General features: G+C 57.6%; 1 pseudogene; it reads right to left on the bottom strand.

Annotated features, from left to right (window-relative positions):
• On the bottom strand, window positions 1-7,530 carry LOC119876330 (annotated as a pseudogene).
• Window positions 7,531-8,278: the final 748 nt, after the last annotated feature.

Genomic DNA, 8,278 nt, shown 5'->3' with positions numbered 1-8,278 from the left:
GGGTCCGTTTTATTGCAATACAGCCTCGGTTGAAGTGACAGGGAGGGTGGCAGCATGGCCAGGCGCCGAAGGCAGCCAAGCAAGGCAGTGCAGCACAGCAGCAAAACCGGAACTGGAGGAAGTGATGAAGCAGCCGCGGGCCTCCTTGCCCACCTTCTTTCACCTCCAGATGCCCTGCTCTGCCCATGTCTTCAATTCCATCCCCAGCGCCCCCTGTGCTTGCTGTCAACAAATCCCTACCAATTGTGCATCACCCAACAAGAAGTCCAAGCACTCATGGTCACAGAGTGGGTGCCTGGGGCTTGGGACACCTGAATTCTAGTCCCTGCCAGGCTCCCAGCTACTTTGAATGACTTGGGAGTCACTTTGATCTTTGCGAGCCTCTGTGTCCTCCCTCGGTGGTAAATGTGAGGATCCAGTGTAGGAGACAGCGCTGTGCAATTGCAGCTGTTACTACTTGCATTCAAATAGAAAACTGCCAAAGTCCAAGAAGCATAAAGGAACCAGAGAAAGGGAGGCACGTCCAAAAATATCTGGAGGTGGGGGTTCCAGTGGCGCTAGAAGGCAGCCTGGTTAGAACCGGAAGACAGCCCCATACTGGGCTGTGGGACCTGCCCACCCCACACCAAACTCTCCAGCCCGACCCCCCTGGTCCATGGCCTGGTTCAGGCCACTGGTCGGGGGCATGGGAAGGGGGCTTTAAAATAGCAACAGGGAACAAAGTTGGAGGAAACCCGTCCGAGGGAGCAGGCTTGGAAAAATGCGTTAGGGGAAGGTCAACAGGACATTATAATTCTAGTTCATTTACAGGTGCTCTCTCTCCCTATTGCACACAGGGCGGATGATGAAGGGGTCATGGGGAAGAGGAATGGAGAAGCAGACAAATGGGCCGTGAGGAGCTAAGTGTCTGGGAGGTCCAGGGAGGAGGATAGGAGCACAGAAAGGAGGGAGAGGATGCAGAGGCACGGGAGTCTGAGAGGGAGGCAAGGAGCGGAATGCAGAGCAAGCTCTGAGAGCTTGAGAAGGGAGGGAGGAAGAAAAGTAATACGTGTTGGGCAGCTGGGTGTAGCACATCCCTCTGCCCCCTTTCGCCCCTGAAGGGGCAGAAGGGAGAAGTCAGGAAGGCAGAGTTCACTGTTAGGCGAGGGTGGACCGACCAGGAAAGGCTCATGAGCCTGGGAAGGAACCCATTCTTTGCCCGGTTAGGGGGGGAAAGGTGGACAATAGCAACGCAAGGGCCTCCCCCAAACACAGCGGTTCGGATCAAGGCGTGGGCAGAAACACAGACGCAGGGTTTGGACGCGCTGGAGTCCAGATGGCAGACAGAAAGGTAGAGTAAACGTTTAGGGAGGGCGCTCCTCCGGGTCAGGGTAGGCTTCAGAGCCAGCAGCCAGCGCCGGGTGGAGGGGGCGGAGCTTGCAAACGGTGGAGGGCAGGGCTTGCTGGAGATCAGTCCAAGAGGGCAGATCTAAAGTGCTTCTTCTCTCCCCTCGGATAGGAGCGGCCCTAGTTGTCGGCCTGCAGAAGTCAGCCAGCTGCGACCATAACTGGGGCACTAGGAAAACCTGGCACATGACGTTGAGGCCGGCGAGACGCGGGGCCTAGCGGTGCAGGTGTCAGAAAGCTGGCTCTGCACCTGCGCGCCATCGCTGCCAAAGGCGTCGATGTGGAGGTAGCGCCACGTGCCGTCATCGCCCTGAGGATGGAGAAGGGCCGCGTGCACAGCGTGAGCACTTGCGGGTATGCGCGGCTGTCCACGTGCCACTCCAGGCCCTCAGCCGCCAGCAGGCGCAGGTTGCTCGGCCAGTCCTGGGTGATAGCCCCGTCCGGAAGCACGTCGCGCTGCGGGAAAGGAAGGCGAGAGCAGGAGGTGTGCCACGTCTCCACCAGCCTCCAACATGGCCTCAGGTGGGCAGCGTCGAGAAGGTGCCTGAGGCCCACACGTCACCAGCCGTACGCCCAGCCCAGCCAGTGGGGTTGAGATCTAAGGATGTCCTGCGGGGGTCAAGGGTGAGCACGGGGTGGACAGCAGGAGGCCTGGAGAGCCCAGTGCCTCTTGGCATCTTCACTCCCACATTAGCATCCACGGGATCTCGGTAGGGCCCCCTCAGGAGGACCGATAGTGCCAGGCCAGGTGGTATGGGGTATGTGAAAGCCTGTGCCCACCCTCACCCCCACCACACCCCGAGGGTAGCATGGAGGAACCAGGTGCAAAGCCTCAGAATATGTACCTGTTCCCCAAGGAGGGATGGGGTCAGAGCCAGGGAGCCAGAGACGGGGGTGGGGATGGGATGTGTGCTGGGTCTCCGAGGGGAGTGGAAGGGAAGGGAAGAGATTAGTCGGTAGGATAGGGGAGACGCAGAGGAAGGAAAAAGGCTCAGGTTAGGATCTTTGGGTCCCTGGGGGAAGGCAGGATCCATAGAGGGGAGGCAGGGTAACGGTCCAGCCATCTGGAGTAAGGACTGAGGGTTTGACACCTCGGAGTCTGGGAGCTTTTTTTTATTTTATTTTATTTTATTTTTTTCTGGGAGCTTTTTGACACCCCCTGGACAGAAGGGCCTGGATAAGGACTGGGAGTGCGGGGGCAGGGCTCACGGGCGCCCCCACTCGGCAGAGCCAGCAGAGATAGCAAGCCGGCGACTGGGTGAGGAGGGGAGGACGCCTGGCTCTCTGAGCTCCCCAGTCCTTCTCACCTGTTTGGGGATAAGGCGGTATTTCTCCAGCTCCCGGGGGCCCAGCTGGTCATCCTGGATGAGCTGTGCCACCTCGACCCCCGGGTGCTGTGGCTGGACTAGCTGGGAGCAGAAGCGCTGCAGCAGCTGCGCCACGCCCTTGCCATCGCGATCTGCGGACCCTGGCGGTTAGGGGCCCTCCGCCCCTGCCAGGGCTCTCGGCTCACAGGGCTTTCCTCTTCCCCCACGTTGAGCGCTCCGTCGTCACCACCCCGGGCGCCAGGCCAGACCCGGGCCTGCCCAGGGAGATATCCTCAGCACTCACGTCTCGAATTCCAGAGCCGGCAGAAAGACCATTCGTCATCTCGAGATGATCGAGATGATCGGGTTCGCCTGGCACCCGGTCCCGGAGCATCGCCACGCCCCCTTTCCTAGGCTCCACCCCAGGAGCTTGCTACTAGTCCCTAGTCCCTGCTACTAGTCTCCTTAACTCCGTCTAGACCCTGTCACCTGCTCACCGTGTCCGGGTGTTCTCCATGCTCAGCCTACTCAGAGGTCCTGACCCCACTCTTGCTCTCACCTCCGGTCTACCTTCTCTTGACTGCTCTCTTCTTTTTGCGCTCCTGCCCCCAGAAACTCCTCAAAGGAATCCTCAAATACAGAAGCTCTCACCAGCCCCTCCCTCCGCTCCTCGGTGTTCCGTGTGTCCTCCATCCTACTCAGTTGCCCAGGCCCCTGGATCCGCACGCCGGACTCTGGTTCTAAAGTGGACTGGCTCCTCTTTAGAGCCCTCTAGATGAGGAGGGCCTCTTCTCCTTCCTAAGATCTATACTCACCCAAACGTGGTTCCCCCTCTTTTCCCCTGGGCCCTGCCGGTTCACCACTCCTCCGTTGTGTGTGGCCAGCACCATGCTGGGATTGGGATCCGGAGCCAGCTGTGGTAGCGACTGGGAAGGTAGTTGAGGCCACCGTAGATGTTCCCTGAGATGGCCAGCACCTCCTCAAACTTCTGTTCTGTTTCTACCATGAAGTCCAACGGCTCAGCCTTAGCCTCAGGCCATGATCTGGACCTGGGGTTGGCCCTCCAGGACTTGGCCTTGGCCTCAGACCCTGACTTAACCCCCAAGGTCTCAGTCTCAACCTCAATCCCAGATTCGGATCTGGACTTGGCGGGATGTCTGAGTGTGACTCCACATCTGGATCAGCCTCTTTCTGGCTTAGGGACCTCTGAGCTGGCTGTGCCATAACTGGTTTCCAGCTTCATTACTCTGCAGAAAAGAGACAACCCGGTATTGTGGTTAGAGTCCCTGTTTCCACATGTGGCCCCTAAACACTCAGTCCCCCACAGCCCTTTCCTACACAAATACTCCTTCTCTTCTGCTCTCCACAGGGACCCTGGGAATACAGGGCCTCCAGCTCTGATCAGCTCCCAGAGCTCCCAATCCTACCCTGCTCTACCCAGAATACTCCTCAACAGTCACAACTCATGAACCCCATGAGCTCCTCAGAGACTTGCCTGAGATCTTTACCTCCAGTTGCCCCCAGGGACTCAGACAAGGGGCAGAAGGCCCTTGGAAGAGTTAAAAATTGAAAGACATCCCTTCAGGGGATGTCTTAGGTGTCACTTTTCTAAGACCTCTGCAGGAACATGAGAAACCATCATCTCCACTCTCCTACAAAACATGAGAAACCATCATCTCCACTCTCCTACAAAAGAGTTCCCTGGGAAAAACGGAGGGTTCAGTCCTTCCCCTTCCTACCACTACCAGTCACAATCCCAGGGCAAAGGGAGGGGGAGTAGACTCCAGATTCCCCTCATTGCCCCCCCCCCCAGTACCCTCTGACACATACATTCAAACATAAGCCAGAAGAGTAAACAGATGGACAGCTCCATTAGAAAATTTAAAGTCCTTCCTCCCAGGCTAATCAAACCTGCCTTTCTCTTACTCCTGCTGGATTTTGTTCCCTCCTTCTCCATAGGGAGACCCAGCTCCACCTGAGGGCTAGATGATCATTTGGGAAAGGTCTCTGTGGGAGCTCTTGCAAACAAAATGTTCCACAAAGATCACCCATGCCCCTCTCTCCTATTTACCTTCCCTCCAGAGAGTCTCTCTGTTCTGTCTCTCCATCTATTCTTCTTTCTAATTTCTTCCTATAATTCTTGCCCTATCTTCTACTCAAGACTTTCTGTGTCCTTCCTATTCACATTTTTTGGGTCAACTCCTATGGATCTGGCACCCTTTGACCTCCAGCCCTTCTGTTTTCCCTGCCAGAGGCAGGGTCAAGAGAAAACCCCCTCCTCATGTCCTAATGACTCCTCATTTCCAGACGTCTCTCCTCCAGACCAACCAAATCCACCAATTAAACCACTCTCTTCTTATTCAGCCAGTTATAATTTTCCCTTCACATAACCTACCTTAAGCCTCATTAACCAACATCCCAGGAAATAAATATACCAGCTACTATCTGGGGGATGATATTGGTTTGGTTGGATTTTTGTTTTTGTTTTGTTAACAAGAACATCAGCTAGGTTTGGGAGAGGGGACGATCAATGACACCAATGAATTTAGGGATGGTTTTAGCTTCCATGCCACAAACACAGCCCACATAAACACGGTGTGCTTGCTATACAGACATGGCTTCAAAACAGGACTCCCATCTCCCTCTTTCTTTTCCACCTGATGCTGATGTCTAAGGCTCTCCCAGGTAATCCTTACCTGGACGAGGTAAGACAGCACCAGACCATCAGAGAGCAGGGAAGGACAGGCCCAGAGGATCTTAGAGATCACTAGAGACCATCAGATTCAAACCACTTCTTTCATGATGAGGAAACAGGCACCGAAGGAGGCTAAGATCTTGCCTAAGGTGACTCAGCTTGGACAGAGCCAGGCTAAAAGTTAAGTTATCCTGGCTCCAGATTCCTTGTGGCAGGGTCTGGGAATGATGGGTCTCAGAGATGAGCAAGTTGGCTTGTGGCTCCTATCTACATTTCTAGGCAATCTCACCAACTGATCACAGGACCCCCAAAAATACTAGCTGGTAGTTCTGTATAGACCCCAGCAATTCCCTGATGCCGCAAAAGGGGACAGAACATAAGCAACTTGTAGACAAGGACACATCCAACTAATTCAAGACGTTAGGCTTCAGTTACTGTCCTTTGCTTTCCAGATAGGGGAGACTGTTTCCAAAGGGTGTGTCTACATCTTAGATAAGATTGTAAGGGGGTCATAGGAAAGAAAGAAGAGCTTGCAAATTCATCTCTCCCATTTTCTTCCTGGGCACTCCTCCACACCTCTTCCATTTGTGGGTGGTGGGGGGTGGGTGCAGCTAGACAAAAGTTCTAAGTTCCTCAAATCCTGGGGATGGTGGGTGCTGGGAACAAAGCAGACTAGGGGTTCCAGGCCAAGCCAAAGCTGCTGGCTGGCCCTACAACCCTGGTTCCTCACTCCAACCTCTTCCTAACCTTCAGAACAGCGTCCTCCAACCTGGCTCCTTGAACTATCATTCCCATAAGGTGTCTAGGCAGAGGCAGCCCTGTGCCTCCAGGGCACTGTGGGAGATGTAGTTCAGGCATCTCCTGGACCCAGCTCCAAGAAGAGGGGCAGCGTTTCCCTTACCCTCCACATTCTCGCATCCTTGGTTCCATTCTTTCAATCTTATAAATATGAATGACCACTCTTGGGAGGGGATGATTATTGTCCTCGCTGGGCATGCTGGGAGCCCCCCACTCCACCTCCACCGCACCCCACACACCTGAAATATTGATGCCCTTGAGGTCGACAGCTTCTCGGAGCTGGAAGAGGGAGGAGAGGGAGCAGAGGGAGCATTGAGCGGAGAGGCGGAGACAAAGAGACAGCAGCTACACAAAGCGCCCAAAGAAGAGAGCCGAAAAGACAGGAAGGAGACAAAGGCGGACAGGGTGATGCTGGGCAGGAGAGGATGGGAGAGGGGAGTGGGAGGAGGCACGGACAGAAACACAGACATGACACCTCGTGACTCAGGACACAGCGGATGCCAAAAAAAAGTCCTAGCGCTGCACCCCTTCCCCAGGGAGACCAGAAATAGAAAGCAGCGACACATCCCCTTCTCCCCCGGTGTGCGATGGGGGGAAGGGGTCAAGGGGAGGAGAGAGCCAGAAAAAGAGTCTGGAAGAGAACAGAGACCTTGGAAACAGAGACAGGGGAAACAAGATGAAATGGGGCAGAGCCAGGGGATGCGAAAGATAGACGAAGGAGAGGTGGGGGAGTGCCCCAGAGCCACAGCCATGGATTAGGGGGCTGCACTGGAGAGTCTTCCCTCTTCACCTTTCCAGGAGTGGGGAGTGGGGGCGGCAAGCGGGAGGGAGATTCTGAAGGAAGCTGTCTACTTGGCAGGGGCCCCCCTGGGCGCCAGGCTCTGGGGACAGGTGGGAGCTCAATGGCGACGGGGTGGGGGAAGGATGACGGACGGGAAAGTGCCTCCGAACATCTAGGCAAAGTCCCTGTCCCCGTTATCTAGGTCACCGGACCGGAGGGGTTGGGCTCTAGGGGGCGCAGCGGCTGTCTTCCCCTGGGGGGGCGGTGGCCTTCTGCTGCCCCCATTCCGCAGAGGAGGAGCACGCCAGCCCCCAGCCCCCAGGCCCGCGGCCCCCTACCTCGCCGGAGCCGGAGCCTGGGGCGGGCCACGCGGACAGCGAACTGGGCCCGGAGAGGGGTCACTTCGGAGCCCCGAGGGTCGAGTTCGGGTGACGCGCGGGGACCGGAGCAGCCCCGACTCGGAGTCCGAGTGCGGCTGTGGGGTCTGCCGCGGCTCAGTCCCGCAAGCGAGCGCCCGCGGGGAGCTTCGGGGTCCCGGCGCTGCGGGCGCCTCCCGCTGCGTTGCTCTGCCTGGGCCGGGGCGGCGGCTCCGAGGGGCGGAGACCCCAGCGACGCGGGGGAAACCCGGCCCGGATCTGGAGTGGACTCGGGGCGGCCTGGGGGCGGGCGGGGAGAGCGGGGGGGGGGGGGCATAGGGGCCCGGGGGCCTGCGCAGCTGAGTGGCCTCAAGTGGGGCCGACGAGACTCCGCCCCTTGTCCCGTCCGGGGAGCAGGACCGAGGGTGGGAGGTGCCTTGGGTTTTGGCGGAGGGGGTACTGCTGGCTAAGTTATCGCCCCCCGCCCCCCGCATCTCTAGCTCTGTCCCGGAACCTCCTCTCCTCCCCTTGCCGCACGGCTCCCCCTCCTCCAGAGGTCACCCTCTTGACCTAATCGCGTTCCCCCCGACCTCCCGCTGCTAGATAAATCCGAGCGACTGGAAAGGGCACGCAAAGCCCCAGGGACCTGGTCGGAGAAACTGATGAGGAAATTGGAAACCCTTGCAGAAGAGGGTGCGAGGAGACCCCGGGAGACAGAAGCAGAGAGGCTAAAGGGAGCAGAGCAAGGCCCAGACCGCTCAGAAGGGCCACCACTCCTCGGGGGCGCAGAGTAGCCTCTTTCCGCGGGTGCACGGGCCGGGGAGGTGGGGGGCTCAGCTCACACTCAGCCTCTGGCCGCCAGGCAACAAGGCACCCCGCAGGGCAGCACGCAGAAAGACTCCAGGTACACCCACGAACCCATCTCCCGCCCCCAGCGCACGAACACAGACCTCTG

This window comes from Canis lupus, chromosome 6, assembly GCF_011100685.1.
Source record: "Canis lupus familiaris isolate Mischka breed German Shepherd chromosome 6, alternate assembly UU_Cfam_GSD_1.0, whole genome shotgun sequence".
Lineage (NCBI taxonomy): Eukaryota > Metazoa > Chordata > Mammalia > Carnivora > Canidae > Canis > Canis lupus.
Note: the sequence above shows the minus strand (reverse complement) of the source record. Positions and strands in the feature narration are given on the sequence as shown.